Here is a 22,582-nt window from a genome sequence, read left to right as displayed (position 1 = left end):
CTGCAGCATTGGACAACCCAACTCTAGACCAGTGGTTCTCAAGATGTAGTCTCCAGACCAGCAGCATCAGCAACACCTGGGAACTTGCAAGAAGTGCAAGTTCTTGGGCCTAATACCAAGCCTACTAAATCAGAATTTTTAGGGGTAGGGCCCAGCAATTTGTGTTTTAACAAGCCCCTTCAGGTAATTCTGATACACGTTAAAGTTTGAGAACCATGACTCTACACAACTGCCTCTCCCTCCCAATCCAAATAAACCTAAGACAGCCATGTGGACTAGCACTGCTGAAGAAGAACCCCTGCTCTTGAGATAAGCACTTCTTGGCTAGATGAAGCTGGCATTCCCTTGTATGAAAATATTCTATTCCTTGCTACGGTTCCACTCCTAGGAACTATGGCATAAATTACCAGACACAATTTAAACATGGTTTAATTGATCAGTTCTTAAAGGAGCAATAAAAAAACCAGTAACCACCCTACCCTATCACCTCGAGTTAGTTATGTGACTTCTCTTTTCCCAATTTTCCTCATTCATAAAATGGGGATCATTTAATAAATGTTAGCAACTTTTTTAAAAAAGGAAAAAGTCAGCAAAAGTGACTGATAATTTTAAACTACAGTAAAAAAAAAGTAGTGGGCAGGAAAGGCACGATTATAGATTTTGAGCATAGAAGTAGAAGCTGATTCATTAATATTTCTTAGACCATTAGATTTGCGGAGAGGGAAAGGTAGAGTTGTTGCCAAAATCATTAAGGAGACGATTCTGAGCATGCCTTAAAGCAGAACTTTCAGTAAACAGGAATTACCTATACAGAAAATCAGGAAGCCAAAGTGTTTCTTTTTATGAAGTTACATCCTGCCATAGAAAAGCTGGGTAGGAAATAAAGACTGATGCAGTCCCAGCTGTGTACTAAACCAGCTATTATTTCACCAAGGAAAATCTGAGCAAAAGCTCAGATTCAGTGAAGGGGAAAACACATGAGGAGTATGAATGTCACGAGAAACCAAAGACAACCAATGCCTACAATTAAACATGATTTTGGGGGGAAATGTACAAACAAATCTCTACTCCGTGATTTCGGGTTCCGTAATTGCCGCCCGCCCCTCCCCCTTTTCAGTCATAATTCCTCCAAACTTTTGCTCGAAAAGAAATATATGTGTGTCCACCAATATAGGACAATGATAAATTAACACTAATTTTTTCTTTTTCTCCTCCTTCTTCTTGTTATTTGTTGTGGGTTTCCAGGGTTCTGTAAGCTTTTCCAGATTTCTGTAATAGGATTCTACTTTGCTCCGCACTCTTTCCAGTTTGATCAGAGAAAATGCCGCTATCACCACCCTAACACGTTCCCATTTTATCCTCTCACCCTCAAACGAAAAGACACCAGAAAGGCAGGACAGCGCTTTTTCAAAGCAGGTTCCCATGGTTTTGGGGGAATGGCAGGTGCCAATCTGCAGTAGCAGCTGCAATCCTCCGCAAAGCAAAAACTGCGGCTCACACGCTCCTCTCTTTCTCCCGCCCTACCCCACCACCTCACAACTCCACACAATCCTTAAAACACACACACACCCTCCTCCAACCTCGCATCCTCTCGCACACCCTGCCCGGCACGCACGCCGGGATGCCGGCTGCCACAGTAACGCTCAACCCACTCTGCGGCCCCACCCATTGCCGTCCCGCCCACGCCCCACACACCAATGGTTGCGGCCCGAGGCTCCCAAGGGGCTCTTTGATAGGGCAGCGGGGCCTGCCACTTTCATGGCGCGTCCCGCCCCCTCCTCGCTCCCCTCCGGGGCTGGAGGGGCCCGAGCATCAGCGAGAGTAGCTGCGAGCAGCCGCGGTGGCGGCGGCGTGTCGTTGCAGTTGCGCCATCTGTCAGGAGCGGAGCCGGCGAGGAGGGGGCTGCTGCGGGAGAGGAGGAGGGGTCGGCGCGAGCTGAAGGCCGTCGAGACCCGCCCGCCCGCCCGCCGGCCGCGGGAGCAGAGGCGAGGCTGCCCTCGGAGCCGCGCGTCCTCCGCCGTCCGGGCGCGCGGCGCTTCTTCTGGCGCACCGCGGGCTCCCCGGGCGCATACAAAGCCGCCTCCCGCGCCAGGGAGGGATCCGGCCGCCGGGCCGGGGACACTCCGGCGCCGCCCCCTCGGTGCTCGCGGAAGGCCCACCGGCCCCCGGGCCCGCCGGGGAGCTACCGGAGCCGCCTCGGCCGCGCTGGAGGAGGGCGGGGAGAGGACCATGTGAATGGGCTCCGGAGCCTGAGCGCGGCGCAGGTAAGCGACGGGGATGCGCCGCGGGAGGGCGCGGGGGATGCAGCGGAGACGCCCGGCCGCCTGTGCCCCCGCACAGCGCCGCCCCCGCCGCGGGGCCCCGCGCTGCAGTCACTTGGCCGTCTCCGCCTGCCGAGCGCCGCGCGGGGCTGCCGGGGAGTTGGCAGCACTCGGGGTCTTCCCGCTGCCGCGCGGGAGGACACCTCTGCGAGGTGCGGCCCCGAGGTAGCGCGGGGGTGGGGGTCCCCTTCGCTCGCCCGCGCGCGGGCGCCGGGTGAGAATAAGAATTGGCTCCGGGGAGAGGCTGGCCCAGACTCCGCCCCCGCCCTCCTTTCGGGGCCCCCCGCGGGGACCCGGGCTGTGTGTGTTGTTTTAATGTCAGGGATGATGTAATCACTTAATAATTGATGCCCCGTGCTGCTTCCCTCCCCACCCAACCCCTGCCTCACTCCACCTCTCGGCCTCCTCCCTCGGAGGCCGTCGCCTTCCCCAACGCATCCTCCTGCCTATTTCTGGCACCTCCCTTGCACTTCCCCCATCCGCCCCTTCACTCTTCCTGTGCCACCACCCACCCACCCTTCCCCTTTCCCCTTTGCTGAAGCCTTCCTCCTCTTCCTCCGTCCCCCACCCCTTCTGCTCCCTCAGGCTCCTTTCTCCTCCCTTCCCTGCTCTCTAGCTGGATTTCCTCCCTACTTCCCTAGATCGATGGCTGTTTTTGTTTGGTCTCCTTCCCTCTCTTATCTCTGCGGCCACAGGCGGAGGGGACTGGGCCAGAAAGAGGCCACCGAGCTTGGGCCCAGGCGGAGATTTGCTGGGACTCACTGGGAAGAGGGATAATACAATCACCCTTCTTACCCCTCCTTCCCCCAATAAATCACACAGATTCGCGGGGTGTGTGTGTGTGTGTGTGTGTGTGTGTATGTGTATGAGTGTGACACAAAGAGCCCTTTCAGTGCATAGAGAGGAGACATACAGAGTGCCCAAGAATAGGCACGATGCTTCTTGTTTCTCTTCCCTGCGCTTCCCTTTCTTTCGATGAAGCAGTTGATCTCTGAGTCTTTCCTGCCACATGTACGAAAAAATGAAGGCCTCCCCCAGATGCCGGGTGGCAGGTGCCGGCATTTTGCTGTGTTCACAGACCGGTAGTGGTGACTGGCAGCTGCGGTATTTCTCAGATTTAAGGGGACAATTATTCCAGCAGTCTTAGGAGTTGCTGTACTTTTAAGATAGTTTCCTCATCCCCTTGTTCTTTCCCCCTCTCCTTTTGGGCATAGGTACCAAGAGCTGGGGTAGAAATTGATGAGGACTCAGAAGAATTTTGTTTCTGAATCACAATTAAATTGGTGTTTGATAAGAGGGAGGCAGCCTGAGTTGCTGCTTCTCTTAAGTCCAGGGCCACTGTGCTGAAGTCTTCTGAAATGAAATCTTGTCTGCCCAATGATGTTGTTTTACCCTTTTATTTAAATACCTGGGGACATTGATAAAGCAGTCTTGAACTGGAAGACTACTGGAGACTGTCTCTTGCCTGCTTCAGGGTAGCCTTTGGTCACCCACATCCTTCCTCTCACCACCCAAGCAATACTTTCCACCCTTTGTGCTGTCTTCTTCCCCAGTCCCTGTCCCGTCGTCGGTACCCTGCTTTCAGATGAAGGGACACACAGACTTTTGGAGGAAGTGGTTTAACTATCTGAGGATTTGGAGGCACTTAGCTGTGATCTGGGGATGTAGAGAATCTTTTGAGTGAACTCTAAACCATCCGATGTTCCTCTTGAAGAGGAGATGTTGATGTAAATCTGGGGGCTTAATGTTCTATTTTGTAAGCCAGTGACTATCACATGCTTAATCAATGCTGTCAAAGCTTGGGTTGAACCCTTTGATTCCTAAGAGCATGACTCTTCCACTCTTCTCAGTAACAGAACTGTCTCAAATTTATTTTTCAAGAATTTTATTAGAAAAGAGTTGTTATGATCCATTAAACATTTACTTCTGTACTTTTAAAGACATTAATCGTGGAATTTTTTACATTAAAAAAAGCAATAGGGTTAATGAGTATACTGTAAAAAACAAAGGTTGTTTGTTTGATGCCAGACCCAGGAAGCAACTTCAGTGCACATAGACTTGCACTCTGTAGACCAAGTTAAAAAGACTTAACGATAAGGTTGTGAGCAAATGCACACTCTGCTTTCTTGGGGGTCTGGAATCTCCAACCCCATCTGACTTACTTGAAGTCCTGTTTAACCTTCAGGGCCCAGCTCAAATGGCATCTCCTCTGTGAAGCCTTCTCATCACCACACCTTCAATTTTGTTTTCAAACTTCAGCAGCAGGCATTATGTTCGGCATGTGTCTGTTTCCACCATTAGTTGGTCAGCACATTGATGAAAGGAACCTGGTATTATTTTTCTTGTTTCCTACTAAATTTTACCTTAGTAAGTTCTCAGTGTTTCATTTAATGATCAACAAATGTGAGTTAGGTCCTTGGTATGTGCTCAACATCTGTATTAATTAGGCTAATGTTAGCAGCTGTAACAAATAGGCCTGCAACCATGTAATGGCTCAAAAGCGATAGATGTTTGTTCTTGCTCGTGTAATAGTCCGAAATGGGTGTTTCTGGTCAGGAGGTGGTTTTCCTCCATGCAGTGATTCTGGGTCCCACACCCCTATCTTGTAGCACCACTGTCCCATAGCTTTCCCTCGTAACCTGTTTAAGCTGACAGAAGGAGCAAAAGGGAATTTAGAGTGCCTTGGCCTGGGAATGACACCTATTACTTCTGCTCACATTCTAGGGCTAGTTATAAGGCCACATTTAATTGCAAGGGAGCCTGGGAAATGTAGTTTAGCCATGTGCCCAGAATAAAGGACAAGAAGAAATATATTTTTGGTGAACAGCTTTGCCAAATGCTGCCACTTTGTAACAAGGTACATTCAGTGCCTTCAGAAAGCTTATAGGCTGATGGAAATTAAACTAAATAGAAACCTAGAGCTGATACCCATATTGCTTTTCTTCTTTTGATTTTGTAAGTTCAGATCTTTTCATCTTAAGTGTGTTTCAAAAACCTTGTTTTTTTTGAGGGACCAACTCGCACTCAATAATCCCTTGTAATAGGTTTATTAGATATGTTTCCTATGTTGACTTTGATGTGGTTCTTTTACTCCAGAAGCCCCTTTCTTGGCCTAGTTTTTTGTCTGGGGATTCTATAGACTCCCAAAATGGCTAGGAGGGTCCTCAGAAATCACAGTCCTACCTTCTCTTAATCAGAAGAGGAAATTAAGCATCCTCGGACAGGTGAAACTCCTTGCCCCAAGGCCGTGAAGCTTCCTGATGGAAAGGCCAGAGGCTCAGCCCTCCAGCTCTTTAGTCCCACCTGCATCCCCTTTGTCACTCAGCTGCCTAACTCTGTGTCTGTGAGTCCTGTGTGTTCCATGGAGGTTAAGTGAACTTCCAGATCTCCAGGAGCAGGGGGAACTGGTAGTGTTCTCTATGGTCCCTGTTCTCCACAGGGCTCTAAATTGTTGGAGCAGTTCTGTCCATTCCAGTCATCATAATTAATAATGCACTTTTTTTTTTTTTGCTATAAACACTTCATTATATTCATCTGTTTTGCAAACACTAGCCTAGTATGTTACTTTGTGCAAGGCACTGGGGAGATGGGTTCCTGGAAATGAATACTTCTGCTGTCCTTGCTCTTCAGGAGCTCACAGTCTACTAGAGGAGATAAAAATAATAGCTAACATTTGCTGAGCACTTACTATGTGACAAGTGTGGCTTAAGCTTTAATCATAACAATAATGATACGAAGTTGTTTCCATTCACAATCCCCATTTTACAGATGGGCAGTTGAAACAAGGTTAAGAGCTACTGAGTGGTAGAGTTAGGATTCAGGCCCAGTTAGTTTGGTTCCAAAGCCCTTGCCCTTACCCACTAGGAAATATTTGAAATACTACATATTGATATAATGATATCAATTAAAATGTTATGTGCCATGAGGGAAGGTGAGGGCTAAAATGCTTTGGAAATTGAGACTTCTGGTTGATGGGAAATAGAACTTTATATCCAAATAAAACATAAAATATTCATCCTCACCTCCCTTCCTTCCATTCAGACTCTCATCTATTGCTTATCTGGGAAATAAAAATATAAAATTAAATTTAAAAAAGCATATTGATGCTTGAAATGATTTTATTCTCTGTGATTCTTTATATTAAGCTGGGTCCTTCTGTGGTGCACAGTTAGGTCAGTGCGAGTTTGTGAATTGTCTACATACTCATTCATTCAAGAGCATTCATTCATTGCATCTACCATTTGCCAAACATTGAACTAGATGCTTCAGGGGGAAAAGCGGTACCATCCTGCCCCAAGGAACTTACCTGCTAGTTCAGCAGAGAAAAAATGAAGTCTCTGACCACTGTTGTAAATGTTGTGATTCTGGGAGTCCACACAGGATGGAAGAGAGCATACAGAAGCGAGCATGGACCCGGCAGAGAGGTGGGAAAGTGGGATAGCCAGATGGAGAAGGCTGGAGGGGGAGGTGTCTGCAAAATGGGGGAGTAGGAGTTGGCTAGGTGGGTGTTGTGGGAAGCCCACTGCCCCAGAGGGAACAGACCAGAGGGAAAGTGCACGGACCTTTTGGGAAACTGCAGCTAGTTCAGGGCTGGTTTGGGAGGTAGAAAGAGGGACAAAGGGAAAAGACAGGGCTGAAGCAGAAATTGAGAAAACTCTTGTAAGTACTTTATCCTGAGTGCCATTTATGAGTTGTAAGTGGGGATGGTGCTTTGATGTGACTGTATTTTATAAAGATCTTCTGGCCATAGTGTGGGACTTTGACCAGAGGTGGGCAAAACTGATGCAGGGAGGGTAGTTACAGAAACTCCCATGAGCAATTGATGAGGGTCTGAAAGGAAGGAATGGAGATGGGGATGGAGTGAAAAAAAAAGAATAAGAGGGTGAGACAGGATATGGAGGTGGGCAGATAAGAGGGGTGTCTGGGGAGTCAGGTGGAGAGAGCCATGGAGACAAGCAGCACAGTAAGAAAAGCAGGGGTCGGGCATGTGAAGCAGTGACTTCGTCATGGACACTTTGGACTTCCAGGTGGAGGTGTCTCGTAGTCAGGGGAATAGATAGGAGTGAGGGAAGAGGACTAGGACTCAACCATAAATTTGTTAGCAGCAAATTACAAAATACATGAAGCCATGGATGCAGGTAAGGTCACCCAGGGAGAGTGTGTAGAGCAGAAAGAGCAGACAGGGCTGAGAGTGAGCCCGGCAGCAAAGGCAGAAGAGCCAGCTCCTGAATGGGAGGGGTGCTGACAGAGTATTGGATGCGCCTCAGAGTTAAGCAAGATAAAAAATGAAAAGTGCAGTTGGATTCAGCACCAAAGATATCTGAACCTCACCAGAGCAGGGAATGGACAGGTAGAAGTCTAAGAATCTGCTGCTCTCCAAACTAAGGTAGAAACGTGTATCAAAACCTGTGGGCCATAGAACCACAAGGGTCTCTTTTGCAGTTTTTCAAAGGTACAGGCCATGGAACCTGGAATCTTAGAGATCATGCAGTCCAACACATTCATTTTACTTACAGGGAAAAATGAGGTCCAGAAATGTTAGGTGACTTGTCCAAAGTGGCAGAATCACCAGATTTCTGGCCTTTCAGCCCAGGTGAGGGGTGTGGTTAAGAGCATGGGGTAGGGGTAGGGTTTTTAAAGTCAAGTAACTAGAATTTTAACCTATTTACAGTGTAAATCTGTTGAGTTTGACTTCAGAATGTCATCATGATTTTTAAAGGTAGAATGAAATACAGATTAAGAAAAAACCATGGATTGTGACTTTTATGCACTTGATTCCTATGAAGAAAGTTATTTGTGTTATTTAGAGGAATGACGATAATTTTTTAGTGTTTCTAGTTGAGCAAATCTAATTTTTAGCTACTAAAACACATAAATAGCCTGAATAGTATTATCCAAATGGACTTGGGTGACATGCGGTATAGACAGTTTAGGAGTAAGTGACACTCTGGACTTGATTAGAACGCAGTAATCCTGGAAGGATATAAATCGAATTGTATTTATGGTCTAATAAAAACGTGGGAGGAAAAGATAATGCTTACTGACTCATGAAACTTTAACGATGTTTGTGAGACTCCGAGTTGTCGTAATATTTGGATGAGAGCGCTTTCCCATTCGTCTCAGCTTGCGTCCAGACAGCCTGCTTTGTGCCTCGCTCTGGGTGGGAAGCCCGACTTGGATCTTCTTGGGAATTCTTAGGAAGCAGATAATCATCATGTAGTCTGTCCTCGTAAACCTGTGACTCTGAGCAGCACCTGGTGGGTTTGGGCAAATATGTATTGAGTACTTATTAACTGTAAGTTTTGGGGAGGAAAAAATATAATACTATGGAAAAGTCTTAGTTATTTCTGTTTAGAAAGCTTTTTTAAGGGCGATCTCTTTCTGGCCTGTATTCTCCTTTCTGGGATTGTGTAAAAAAGCACACAGCATACCACAGCTACTCACCTCTCCCTGAATATACCATAGAAATAATAACACCTACCGTTTTATTGAACCTGGAGGCCTGTGTTATGTGCTTACATACAGTAATTTACTTGATCATAACAACTCTATGAGGCAGGTATTATTATCCGCATTAGTCAAATGGAGAGACTGAGGGTCAGAGAGAGGTAAAGTAACTTGTCCATTGTCACACAGCTAATAACTGGGGAAGGCAGGTCTGTGTGACTGCTAAGCTCACTCTTGCTTTTGCGGCACAGCTGTGGTTCCTCCTTCCTGGCCTCCTTGCCTTTGCTTTGCAGTTACTCAGTTACTTCTGTGTCTTGTGTTGGGGGATACAAAGGCACCTTTACCCCACTGTGGAAATCTCAGCCCTTCTGGTGACTCTACTCAAGACTTGCCTCTTGGGAAGCCCTCCCATCTCCCCTGCCTGTGGGGTCCCATAGCACTTGGTTACCACCTCATCTTCATCACCCTTGTTATAACCTGACATGTAAAAGCACAGGGAGTCAGCTGGGTGGGAGAGTGGATTGGGTACTGGCCTTCTTCACTGACTTGTGAGTTCTTTGAAAGTCAGGGACTCTATCTCATTTGTGGTTGATTTGCGAACACAACACCTAGGATAATCCTGTGAGGTATGATCATTATTATTCCCATTTAAAAGATGAAAAAACTGAGGCATAGAGGTTAAGTGAGTTAGTCAGAGTCACACAGCTGGTAAGTGACAGAGCTGGTAACTGAACCCAGACAGTCCAGCTCTAGCATCTGTGCTCTTACACTAAATTTGTGCCATCTCTCCAATGAGGTTGTAAACTGTGAGGGTGGAGATGGTGCCCAGCAGCTCCCAGCCCAGGGCCTCACAGTCCGGGCCAATAAGCATCAGCCCTCTTGTTCCCCCATCCACCCTGCAGAATGGCAGAGACTATATTGCACTAGGTCTTGTGAGAAGAAGAGAGCTTTAGGGCAGCAGCTGCATGCATGCCCTGAGGATCTTACAGAATGTACTTTCCCAGGCCTGGTTCTGCTTCAGTAGGAATGGGACAGGTTGATTTGAGCACTTTGAAGTCTTTCCTGTGTCTGGGAACAGCAGTGAGAAGGGAAGTGGCAGGAGGCAGCTCTGGAAGACAGGAATGAAGCAGGCCCAGGGAGCCCAGCTACAGCAGTGGGGGGGCAGGTGGACAAGTGGCAGGCACCGTCCATCCGCCAGAGTCAGGGGGAGCTGCAGTGTGGGAGGAGGCCCAGAATCATAAATCCATCTCGGAAAGACCTCTTAACTTGTAATTTAATGATTTCTAAGTACCTGTGCCTTTTGAATGTGCTGGTGGGATTTTATCTGATGAATTCAAACACTTTCATTTTCTTCAGAGCTTTCATCTTTGAGGTACCCAAAAATAGTAGGCTTTTCATGGAGTTGTATAAGGATTCCATCTGCTTTATATTGAAAAGTAGGGCTTTAATGGAAAATTAAAAATGAGCCAGATCTCCTTTCCCACAACAAAGCCCAGGGCACTTTTCCCAATCCTTTTTTCTTTTAATCCCCAGAAAAAGTTACAGAATCTGTATTTCTGTGAAATCCTGCCCAATTTAAATTCTACTGAAAAGACAAATAAACACCAACAAGTTCCTTCATTTCCACACAAGTGTTGTGTCTATTGAGAAGCAATAACAATTTCAAATATTGTCATTTGTAAAATTTGATTTTTGTTTTAATTTTATCTTAATTTTATTTCAGAATCGTGTGACGTGTTGCCTACAGCTAGGCACATACATACACACAATGATATGTTAAAAAGCACTAATTTCTGTTAATGGTTTCTCTTCTTGCTCTCAGAGTTTGAAGGGTATTATCACCTTTTGTCATATAGTTTATTTTCTAACCTATGACTATCATACAAACACTCTATCTTGTTGTTTTCAGATGTAAAACTCAGGAGCTGAGTTGTCAATGAACTCTAACATCCTGTCATTCTCTATCATTTATCAGTGTCTCCTACTTGGAAGTGTCCTTCTCTGGCTGTCCTTTGTGCACACCTTAGCCTGATCCATAGTCTCTGGATAAATTAGATCCTGCATGCTCTCCCGTGGGTTGCAAATAACAGTTGCTTCACTCCCGTACTTCTAGATGGAGTGAGGAGATGTTGATCAACATCAAAATGGATGTGCCAGCTGATGTAGATACTGGTTCTTGTGCCTTGTTCCTTTACTAACAACCCAGTGAATAGGAGCAGAAAGACCAGACTCCTTAGCCAAGCCTTCAGTGCCTTTCATAGTTTCCACAGTGCTCCCTGGCTCCCTTCACTTACCAGGACAATAACACTTGATTAGCCAGAAGCCCAACACTATCTCATTAATGTGGAATATGGTCCTGGTCTTTGTTTTCCCTTCCTGGAATCCCCTAATCCTTCCTTTCCCTTAGAATTCTATCCATTTGTCAAGGCCCAGCTGGACTCACAACTCTCAAAAGGTTACCCCAATCTTCATTCTCTTGCATTGAACATTTGTATCTCCCCATTGCCTCATTATTAATCAAATCCTGATATGGGAAATCCAAGGTTCAGAGCGTTTTTTATCACTTGCCCAAGTTCATACATCCAGTTATTAATTTAGCTTAGACTAGAAGAATCTAGGTCTCCTAGAAATCTGTATGCGTGAGTCCTGCCTTCTCAAGACACTGTTGGCCCCATGTATGCAAAAATGTTGTTTGCTGTTCCCCCTTTCTGTCTGTCCACCTATGGCATGGAGTGCAGCGTTTTTCACATGTAGATACTCAGCAGATGTTTGTTTAGACAGGCCTGGGGCAAGGCACTGGAATGTGCAGCTGGCTTCCTGGGCATCTGTGGTGCTAGGCTGGCATCTTTTTGGACATTGAGCTTCTGTATTTTCCGGTGGCATCAGATTTACTCCCTACTGACCCACATGGTTTAGGTTCAGTAACTGTCCTAGTCTGTTTTAGGAACCACCATTGCATTTTGAGAATGGTATGCATCTAAAGGTTTTTTGTTCAGAATCTCGAGCTTGTTCTTAAAAATTTAGGATATTTGGGGAAATAGTTACTTCTTTGTCCTGGGCCATCAGGTTTCACCAATAAGATTTTCACTTTAAGAAAAAGATTGCCAATAGTGCAGAATGACATCCAAGACCAGGGAGAAAATGCAGAATGCTTCAAAATCTGGAATACAATAGTGAATGATGGGGAAAGGAGAGGAGCCCAGTGGACCACCAGCACTGGGCCTGAAAGTCTGTAAGGCAGAGAAAGCAGGTGCTGTGTGTTATGCATCTACCCATCTCTGGACCTCTCAAAGCAGCATTTAACTGAGTCCCTTAGCCATATATAGCTCAGCTTTGGCTGTGCCTTCCACGCCATGCATGAATTTTGTTCACTTTGTACTATCATCATCTGAAGACTCTCCTTAGCATGGGAGGAGGGTTCTATCCCAGACTTAAGGTCCTACAAAATAGTGATTTAACACTATAGCTCAGCTTCAGCCTTTGTTTGTATGGCCTTCAAAAGAATGATTGAAAAATAAGCTTTATAAAGTGTCTTCTATGGTTGGGGGGTACTCCCTGAGTCATCTCTGTAACAAAAGACACAACAGCACAACAGGCAGCGTTGGTCAGGCATTCATGAGAGTCTTCTCAGCTACCTGTCAAAAGCTCACTGTGATTCCTCATTAATGGCTTCTTCTGCCTAGTCCTCACCTGGATGTCAAGTTTAATGTATCTGGGGTGGAGAACAAGCAATAAGAGCATTTTCTGTGGATGTAGGCCAACTGCTACAGCTGAGAGGGGGAGGGGAGGTACCAGGTGCTTCCCTGTTGTTTGCAATGCTATTGTGGTCTTTGGGAAGCAGTGGTGAATTTTTTTTTCCTTGCTTAACCATCCACTGTCTATGGTTTAAGTGCTTTTCCTGCCCCCTCCCCAATGCCACAACTGCCACCTGAAATTTGGGAGATCACATGGCATTCTCACAAAATGCACTTTCCCCTTTGCTGGCATATAATGTCACCACTTCATGTATTTATCCAATTTGTTCGTGTTCAGCCTCTTTTGTACATGTCAGCATCAATATTGTGCATTTTCAGTAGCCAGCTTCTAGATGGCTGGAAGTGTACCTTGTTTAATTTGCCTGGTGCCGTATAACACTGCACTGTGCATTTATTAAATTCTTGTTGGTTATGAGTCTAAACTTCCAAGTTGGGAAGTCTTACACATATTTTCAGTACTTCTAGAATGAGATGCATCTTAGGTAAATTTTCTTTGTGCAAGTAATACATTAGGTCCTCTGCATTGATGGATCCTCAGAGTCATGGTTTAGAATCCAGATTTTGGTTGCATATAATAATGTTTTTGATTTCTTCCTTGTTTCCACCTCCTTGGGTGAAAATGCAGTGATCCTATCTTCTAATCCTGCATGCATGTTAGGGCCAAAGTGTAGGTGATGTGCCACACCTCACCCTTCTTTTCATGTAAGTGCACTTGACCATGTAATTCCTCTGTCTTGTAGCCATTATTCAACAAATTCTTGGTTTTGGACTGCCAAGAGTTGGAAGTAGTTCTCTTAGAGGTTGAGAATTACCCTGTGAAGACTAGTGAGGGGTGTCTGGGAAGACTCTGGAAGGACTGTGGTAGATTAAACAGAACCAGATTCCTCTGTGGGTGCCAGCAGCTCTTGAGCAAGGTATTAGTTCTGGTTAGTTTGTTTATAAGTATGATCCAAGGAGGATTGGCGCTACAAAACTGCAGCTTCAAACATTATTTGGTTTTACCTCAGCCCAACATGCCATATGGGGAAAAGTCCAGTGCGTGAAGGTGGTGAGAGTCTCGGAATGGGAGCCCAGGGCAAGCCCTGCTGCCTTCCCTGATCCTCACATGTGCAGCTGTGGCAGAGGCTCTGTTACCCTGGCCCCCACCCCAGAACAATGCTCCCACTCACTTGAGATCCAGAACTGCCACTATGGGAGGGTTCCTTTCTGTGCTCCCCACTGAAGCACCCACCTGGCTCTCAGTCCTAGCTCATGGGTGAGCTAGAACTTCAGGAATGATCCACGAAAGAGGGGGGCGTTGGTGAAGCAGGAATGAGAAGAGATATGGTTGGAAAGGGATAAATAGGATTTGGTAGGGGCAAGATCCTGGTAAGTGTGGAATTAGCCCTTGTATTAGTTCCCTGGGAATGTCATAGCAAATTCCCACAAACTGGGTGGCTTAAAACAACAGAAACTTTTCCCTCACAGCTCTGGAGACTAGAAGTCAGAAATCAAGGTGTTGGCAGAGTTGGTTTCTTCTGGAGGGCCTGCAGGAGAAGCTGTTCTGTGCCTCTCTCCTGGTTTCTATTGGTGGAGGCAAACCTGGGCTTTGCTGGCTTGTAGACACATCACTATAGTCTCTATCTCTGTCTTCACATGGCCTTCTCCTCTCTTATAAGGACACTTGTCACTAATTTAAGGCCCAGTCTACTAAAGGTTAATCTCATCTTGATATTCTTTTTTTTTTTTTTTTAAGACTAGTCAAGTGCGGTAGTGAGGAGGGGGATTAAGTAGTAGAACAAGGAGTTCATCTCGATATTCTTAATTACATCTGCAAAGACCCTTTTTTCCAAATAGGTCACTCTCACAGGTTCCAGGTGGGCATATTTTTGGGAGGCCACCACTCAACCCACTAAAGCCCTCAAAAGGATAAAAAGGAGTAGTCACTCAGGGGAGAAAAAGCAGATGGGAATGGTATTTATGAGACTGAGTGCCTGCTCAATGGTGGCCGTGGTGCTATGTACTTTGCATGTGTGACTTTAACCATCTCTGCAAGGTAGGGAAAGGTACAGTGAAATTTGTGCGTGAGAAGGAAGACATTCAAAGGAGTGGAGCGTCCTGGAAATTTTCAGTACAATTGTAGGCTGAACCTTCATCTGAGGTTGGGAGATTTGGAGAAGGGAGAGGGAGCTTGGAGAATCTAGAAAAGGTTCAACAGCCACTAAACTGCAGGGTAGTGTGTTAATAGGTGGATAAAAAGAATTACGCAGTGAGGTTCCACTGGAATTTGTAGATATTTTTAGTGGTTCCCTTTAGCCCAATTTTGTGACATTGCCTGGTAATGTTTGTCACTTTGGAATGAAAAATCTGACCTTCTGGTTACTTAGAATTAGGAATTGGTTTGAATAGTCAAGTGAGTAGGATGTTGTAAGAGACTAAAGAAAATATCAAATAAATCAGCTAAAAGTAAGGTTCAGGCTAGAGAGAGGAGTTGGGTGTGATAGACAAGGTAAGGAAAGGTCGGAGGTCTCCGGTGTGATGAGGGAACACAGCAGGTATGGAGGAGGAGAGACAAAGGTGAGGAAACCCAGGAAAGTGGAGAGTTCCTAATGACGCTGATGCACGGGTGGCTTCCCGTTTAGTGGATCTCCACTCTATAACAGAATGGAGGTTAAAAACATTAGATATGAAGAATTAAAGAAACTGAAAGCCATAGGCCCATTTCGCCCTTGATTCAAATATGTATAAATGGTGTCTTCCGGAAGAATGACATGTTAGTGTGTTGCACTTTTTTTTTTTTTTTTTAAATCCTGGAAGAGTATTCTGGGACCTCTGAGACCTTACAATATGAACAGCTGGTTTAGTGGGAATAATATTTTGAACTGGTATTCAGTTTACTTTCCCTTCCTCCTAATTCTTGTTGCCCTGGGAGTCTCCCCCGTTGAGGCTAAGGATTCCATTACTTCAGGGGGAGGACACAACATGGTCAAGGACAAAGAAGACATTGTTCGGCTTTTGACTTCCAAAGCAGGCCTTTAAAGCACATTTCAGAGACCAGAGTAAGCCCAGGCCTTATTTAAAAGAGGCAGGCTTTGTCAGAAGAAAAATGGTTTGTGGATTCCAAGGAGCCAAATCTCAGAAGGCCTGGCATATATTGTACATTAAGCCATGCAGGAGGAGGGAGGCTAAAGGATGGTTTCCGGCTCCTCCAGGAAGGAGAAAATCTCTTCCTGGATTGGTGGGATGAGCTTGTAGAGATTCAGGGGAGTCTAGAGTTAAGAAGCGGATGGGTCCTGAGATCCAGCTCCCCATTGCCCGGGACTTCTGCTTAAGGCATCACTGAGATGATAGAAGCCCAGGTGGGTGGGGGAAACCCCTGCAAGCCGAGAGCAATTGTACCTTGGGTCCGCTCTGGAACTCTGGAAGGAAACCTCCTTGTACTGAGCCCTGCAGTGAGGCAAGTTTAGGGAGAAACAGGCCCTGAGATGGTGTCCCCCCCTGCACGTGGCATGGGGAAATCCCCACAGTCCTGCTTGCCCCCTTGGGTGGATGTGAAGGTGCTGAGAGATCTGGGGTGAGAATGGAGCAGGCACAGAAGGAAGTGTGCGCGTCTCACCATTGGAGACTGGCTGGGATCGTGGCCACGGGCGCTGCGGAGCCTCAGTGAGGTATCGACCAGTTCTGTCAGCAGAGCCAGGCCAGCACCCTAAGACAAAGGGACGAGACGTCCCACAGAGGCCAGCGAGGGCTTGGAGGGCAGCACCTAGGCTGGATCCTCTCCCCCCCGCGATGCTCTGTAATTTCCCCCCTGGGAAAGAAACACAGCCCTGAGAGGCTGTTCAAAGTGAGTTTAATTTGACTAATTGCCCTGAAGCAACTGAAGTTTCAACTCTGAAGAGACTAGGTTATCTGTAAGGACTAAGATTGTTCTTTCTCATGAGCAGAAATGCATTGGTCATAATCAAGTTGAGTTCAACCATGGAGAAATAAAGTAATTGTCTTTTATATACAGTAGAGTGGTAAGTGTACATTTCAAACCTTCCACACTGCATTCGGGCTATATTTTAACTTTCGGGGGGCAAATTTACTAATACTCTTATGATAGTATACTGTTTTTCCTTTGATTAAGTCATGGCTTAGTATACCTGTATTAGGTACATTTTGGGCAAGAAGTGGGAAGTTCTTTTCCCCGAAGGGGCAGAGTTTTTCCACCTGATGTTTCAAAGTGTAGTGGGGTTTTTGGCTTCCCATTTTTAGGTAGTGGCAGTTCTTCCCAGTGCTCTGGAAGGAAGGACCTCAGTTGTCTTAGGGCCTTGAGTCGGTGGAAAGTATCAGAATTTCGAGCCTTTCTCCAGTGAACTTACTGTGATGCTGGAGACTAGAGGACAATTTTTACTGTGTGTGATCCTTTAGTCTCATGTTTTAAAGGTAACAGAGTGAATACTAGAAATTCTCTCTCTAAATACAAGGGGAAGTGCTCTTCATTTTTATTCAGTTCTCATGTACTAAATAAAGTACCAGTTTATGAAGGGATTCATTTCCAAGTATAATTTATAAGTAGTTACCAGAACACTCAAATGAGAGAGGGGGAAGAAAACCAGTTAGCTCTTTTTAATTACATTTCATCTCTCTTTGACATTCATATGAGGATGATGCTGCATTTAAGATGATATATTTTAAAACCTGCTGTTTCTTGAAATACCTAGTAATTTCGGAAGGGAAATCTTTAGGCCTGCTTTAAGTGTGCCTTGGTTGGGGGTGTAGTGAGGTGAGGTAGAGAGTTGCCTGTTTTGACATCATGTATGTATTTTCCTACCAGAAAATTATTGTGACAGTCTGAGCAAATCTTCTCAAAACATAAACACATCTCATATTTGCCCTTGTCTGTCAGTGGGAGCCAAGACAGGTAGAGATGGGGAACCATATAATTTAAATTGAAAAGAGTCACTAAATAAATAAAATTATAGAATTTAAAAAATATATCGATTTATAGAAAGTTTAAAAAAATATTTTAGACCTATGAAATAGTTTCTACTCAAAATCTTTTCAAAAATAAAATTTTTAAAACTTAAATACATATGTCCATATACATTAGAGAAAAACTTTTATATTGATTATCTGAGCATTAGCAAGAACATATAAGTAATTATTTTTGCTACATATTCATTTATCTTAGTCAGTTTTAGTCTGTTCTTCAGGCATGTTTCTAATCCCCATGACACTGACACGAAGAATGAATTGTTTTTAATTTGCTCATAAAGTTGGCTGCAATCTCTTCAAAGTTGTGTTTATAATTAATATTTGAAGTTAATATCTTTGATTGGCTTTTATGTATATATCACAATATTCCCAATTGAGAAAATAGCTCTTTCTGCAGAAGCAAAGTCCCTGGTGAGCTCAGAACAAATTCTGCTAAATGGAGGCTCTTCTCAGAGGAGTTTTTTTCATATTGAAATGTGTAGATACTTTCGCCCAAATATTTTCAAAGATCTTTTTTTCCTCATGCAGAATTCTTCAACAAATAATTTTACAAGGCAAAACTTATGAAAATAAGTTGCTCTATGGTCTTTTTGAATGTTTTATCAAATTTAGATGACACAAAATCATGGGTCTTCTCAATTGCACTCCATTCTGGTAGAGACTATAAATGTATTCCAATAAAAACTAGAAGCTCCATGAAAAGATTGCCATAAGTCAGGATATTACAAAACATTGTAATATAATTTCAGAATTAAATCTTAGATACTGTTTGAATTCTCATCATTTAATGTGCTTCACTTTCTCTTTTGCTTTTGTTGGGATGACTTTCTTCATCTTCTGTTCACAAGCCTTGTTTTCAATAACTGCAATTGGCTAAAGGCTTCAGAAGCTGAAGTGATCTGGTGCTTCATTCACTTCTTTGATCAAGGACTTCCAACTGGTTTGGACAGAATGCACTCATCCTTTAGAGGACTTGTCTGTCATTCCATTATGGCACACACAGGCTGAGTTAGAGAGTCATTTCTCAAGCATTTCTGAAACCTGGTTGATGATGATAGGCGGCAAAAGACAAGACATATACTGCTATGCTGAAGTGTTTTTTTGTATTCATCATTGGCATTGTCACAAAAATTTTGTAATTCGGTTTTTTTTAACTGGGTGTATGTAAAACCGGTTGTCAATTTGTATACCTACAGTTTCAGTTTATAGAGATGGCCACTTGTTTGAATGCAGTTATGAAATATGCATGTGCCATACCAAATTCTAAGTATTAATAACTTTCTGCTCCATAGGTTTCTTGATTTAGTAAGATGATTATTTTTAGCATCACAAAATTTGTATTATCTCTGCAAAAACAAATCACTTTATCTCCTATGTTGAACTTTTTGTAGTTTGCAATAGCATGAGATGTTTCACTTGTGACAGAATGAACTACCACAAGCTTCATATGAAATAGGTGAAGAAAATCAAAGCATTATTCAAATTACTTGCTTTCTGTTTAAAACATCTGATGATACTAACATAAAACTGGAACCATTTATTTGTGAAGTTTTCTTTTCTGCTAATAAAGCTAATACATTGAAGCTACCACTTCACTTTTCATATATGCAAAAAAAAAAACCGGAGCTCAAAAATAAGCAAAATCAATTTAGAATAACAGTCATTTGATCGAAAAGAAAAGTAATATTTCCTAGAGTACTATGTTAGTGAACCTGCTGTAGCTGCACATGTTAAATCATCGTCCTCAGCCGTTTTACAGTAACTGTTAACATTTGAAGTAGTTGCCGGTGCCTCTTTAGCAGATTTGTGACTTTGGTTTATATAGTCAGTGATATCACCATGGTTCCTATAGTGGATAGTGAATATCAGTGATCATTTTGTGCGAATTAATGTTGATGATCAACTTTCTTGAAAAACAGAAATTTGGTAGTTAATTTTTCATTAAACTTGCATTTTCTTTTTCTTTTTACCTTATTGCTGCTGAAAGGATATAGCAAAATAAAATAGTATAACCATTCAATAAATGACAAAGACACTGTAATGAGAACATTCAGACAATTCCTTAAAAGATCTATAGCAGGTCTATTTCCTGTAAGTATTTCATGTACACCCTAACCTGTAACTTTCTATGTTTCCCATTAGCCCTTCTGAATGGTGTTTTGTGCATCTCTGGTTGCAGCATCGGTCACAGCACAAGAGTCGGTGCATTTGGTGTCTTACAGGGGCAGCGGCGCATAATACTTTTCTCACTACCACTCAGGACTGGAAGAGTTGCTCATGTCCAAGTGCTCTTTGTTGTCCTTGCAAGGAAGGTGTTACTTACACTAACGTTGGAAAGGGACAGGAAAAGAGATGGATGGTCATTGGTCATCTTTCAGATTTAATCACATGTTAATGTGGAAATTCCCTCCACTGTACAGTTAGTTGTCTTACACACTGGTAGGCAAATCATGGCAGAAGCTCCAGGTGCAAAGTGGAGGTTACAAAACCCAATCCTGCTGTATTTTAATGCCACTAATAATAACACTTGGTTTACAAAGTGAAACATCTTGGGCAAATGCTTATCCTGAAGGGCTGCTGGGACAGTAGGCATAAACCAGCACTTTCTCAGATGCAGGAAGTGTCACCGTTGTTAGACGTTGCATTTCTCCATCTGCTTTGCGCCCTCCTTTTTTGTCTGGATTATTTACTATTCTGATAGTCTTACTGCTCTGCCCTTCCAATCCAACTTCCCGCAACAGCTGAGTGAACTCTTAAAAATCTGTATGAGATCACGTCCCTCCCCACAATGTCTTCCTATCACAGTTGGGATGAAGTCCAGCTCCCCACCAAGGCCTGGGAGACCCTTCACGCTCTTGCCCTTGCTCGACTGTCCCCCACTAGATTTTAAGTGTCCAGGAGACATATATACAGCTGTCTATTTTCTTTATCAGGAGGGCATATAAGAGTTGTTCAGTATGTTTTCTTGGTGGTGTGAATGTGGTTTACTTACTTTGAATTGATGAAAGCAAAAGAGAGAACATATTGCTAATCCATGGCAATCAGGAAATTCAGGTCCAAATCTCTATGTCCCAAATATTGCTTCCATCTCTGACAACAAAGTTGGACAGCAGAATGTACTACAGGACTAAATCAGAATGCATTACAGGACTGGATCCTCTCCGTTAGCAGAGGTCTTATGGTGCACACAACCATTCTGACTCTCTAGGCTCCCAGGCCCTCCCTACCTCATGGGAGTAAGTGTGAATTTTGGGGAGTCTATTGTTTTCATCGACATTAGATCAGAGATTTTGTTTTAAGTACATTTTGCCTACATGAGTTGGAAAGATGCTCCTCTGGATGATTTGGGGGGAAACTGACAGTGCCAAAGCTGATACGACTCTCTCAGGGACATACGATGCTGGTGGTAGAGGAACACTTTGAAGTCATGATTTTGAGACCTTGTTGTGTTCTTGCACAACTGCCTTCTGTTGCTTCTCTTTTTAAAACGTGCTACTGTTCAATTTTATCATGAATGCCTTTCCAAGGACAGTAAATGGTTTTACACACTATGACATCGTTTCCATGGCAACTAATGTATTTTAGCAAAGAGAGACTGTGATAGAAGTAGGCTAAAAAGGACAAATACAGAAATGGCACAGTGTAAAATGTGGGGCAGTGTGTGTTGTAGTAAAGATTTTTTCTTTTTTTTCCCCCTGACTTCTTGTTTAGGAAAACCTGTATAACTAGATCTTGGATTCTTAACTCTTAGTAATAAAATTTTTACTGCACCCAACACTCTCTAGTATTTTGCTGACATAGTTCCTTCCATTGGCACTTGGGTTTTTTGTCTGGTTGCTTTAATATGCTGGTAATTTCCATAATATATAAACAGTTGTAATTTCATCAATCTTAAAGATATACTCTCTCTACTCCCATTCCACTTTACTAACAACACCCCACTTCCCTGCCGCCCTGTATTGCAATTCTTCTTGAGAGAGTTGTCAACACTACCTTCTCAGCACATTGCTTGTTAAAAGTCAAAGCCATTCCAATCTGGCTTTCACTCCGTCATTTGATCCACTATCACCAGTTGGTCACACCCTTGTTTCTAAGTCTATTACAGCTTACCTCTTTTGTTTATTTAGAAGCTAACAGCATAAGTATGCATTTCAAATAATTCTGCAAAACATCAATTCCTATTTCTATCAACCACGGTTTAAATAAGGGAATACATTACCCTGTTTTGTGCATCCGAATGTGTTCAGGTTATTTTCTTATATGATAATAAAAACCCCTTCTGTGTCTTAAATAAACCCCCAGTGGTAAGCAGATAGCAGTCAGTTTCCCATTTAACAGAAAGAGAAACTGAGACGTAGATCTTATGACTTCTAAAGATAGCAAACCATTCTATGGACTAGATGATACCTTCATTTATGTTTTGTAGGGCCACGTGGTGCATTTTTAAAATGTAAACTAACACTTTTAAATTGGGCAGTTTTATGTAAAAACTGGGATTTCCAGCTTCTCTTGAAAAAATGGGAAAGTCTGACAGAACTGAACCTGCATTTTTAAAATGTAAACTAACACTTTTAAATTGGGCAGTTTTATGTAAAAACTGGGATTTCCAGCTTCTCTTGAAAAAATGGGAAAGTCTGACAGAACTGAACCTGCATTCTCTAATGACAACAGTCTGCGCATGCAGTGTTGTGACCGTCCCCTAGGGAGGTGCCAGGGTTCTTCAGCTGACTCCCCTGCCACAGCTCACCTGCTTTATTCTTTTCTGTTACCTACCTGGCCTCTGTGGGTTTTCTGATATGTGACCCTTGCTGCAACCCCTCCAACCTAAGGGCAAATACATAGAAAAGCTAGGGATAGAACTTGGTTTCCAAGTAAACTGCTTCCTCCCTGGCTGTGGACCAAAATTCTATAATTTAGAGACTAATTCATAGGTCAGTGGTGAGGGACATCATTAGGTGGTCCAGTCTACATTTTTTTTTTTTTTTTTTTTTTTGAGACAGAGTCTCACTCTCTTGCCTGGGGCGAGTGCCGTGGCCTCAGCCTAGCTCACAGCAACCTCAAACTCCTGGGCTCAAGCGATCCTACTGTCTCAGCCTCCCG

The 22,582-nt window shown here is 43.8% G+C and overlaps 1 protein-coding gene across 3 annotated transcripts in view; it reads left to right on the top strand.

Annotated features, from left to right (window-relative positions):
* Nucleotides 1-2,121: 2,121 nt before the first annotated feature.
* The window catches only part of FYN (FYN proto-oncogene, Src family tyrosine kinase), a 197,127-nt gene continuing 176,666 nt past the window's right edge, over nucleotides 2,122-22,582 (top strand). For all 3 annotated transcript variants that reach the window (XM_012642840.1, XM_012642839.1, XM_012642837.1), the window contains exon 1: nucleotides 2,122-2,264. The gene's annotated coding sequence lies outside the window, so the exon portion shown is untranslated. The remainder of the gene's footprint in view (nucleotides 2,265-22,582) is intronic.

Source organism: Propithecus coquereli, unplaced genomic scaffold (assembly GCF_000956105.1).
Source record: "Propithecus coquereli isolate 6110/MARCELLA unplaced genomic scaffold, Pcoq_1.0 Scaffold189, whole genome shotgun sequence".
In the NCBI taxonomy this organism is placed as follows: domain Eukaryota; kingdom Metazoa; phylum Chordata; class Mammalia; order Primates; family Indriidae; genus Propithecus; species Propithecus coquereli.
The sequence above is the reverse complement of the archived record's forward strand: the minus strand, read 5'-3'. Positions and strand labels throughout refer to the sequence as shown.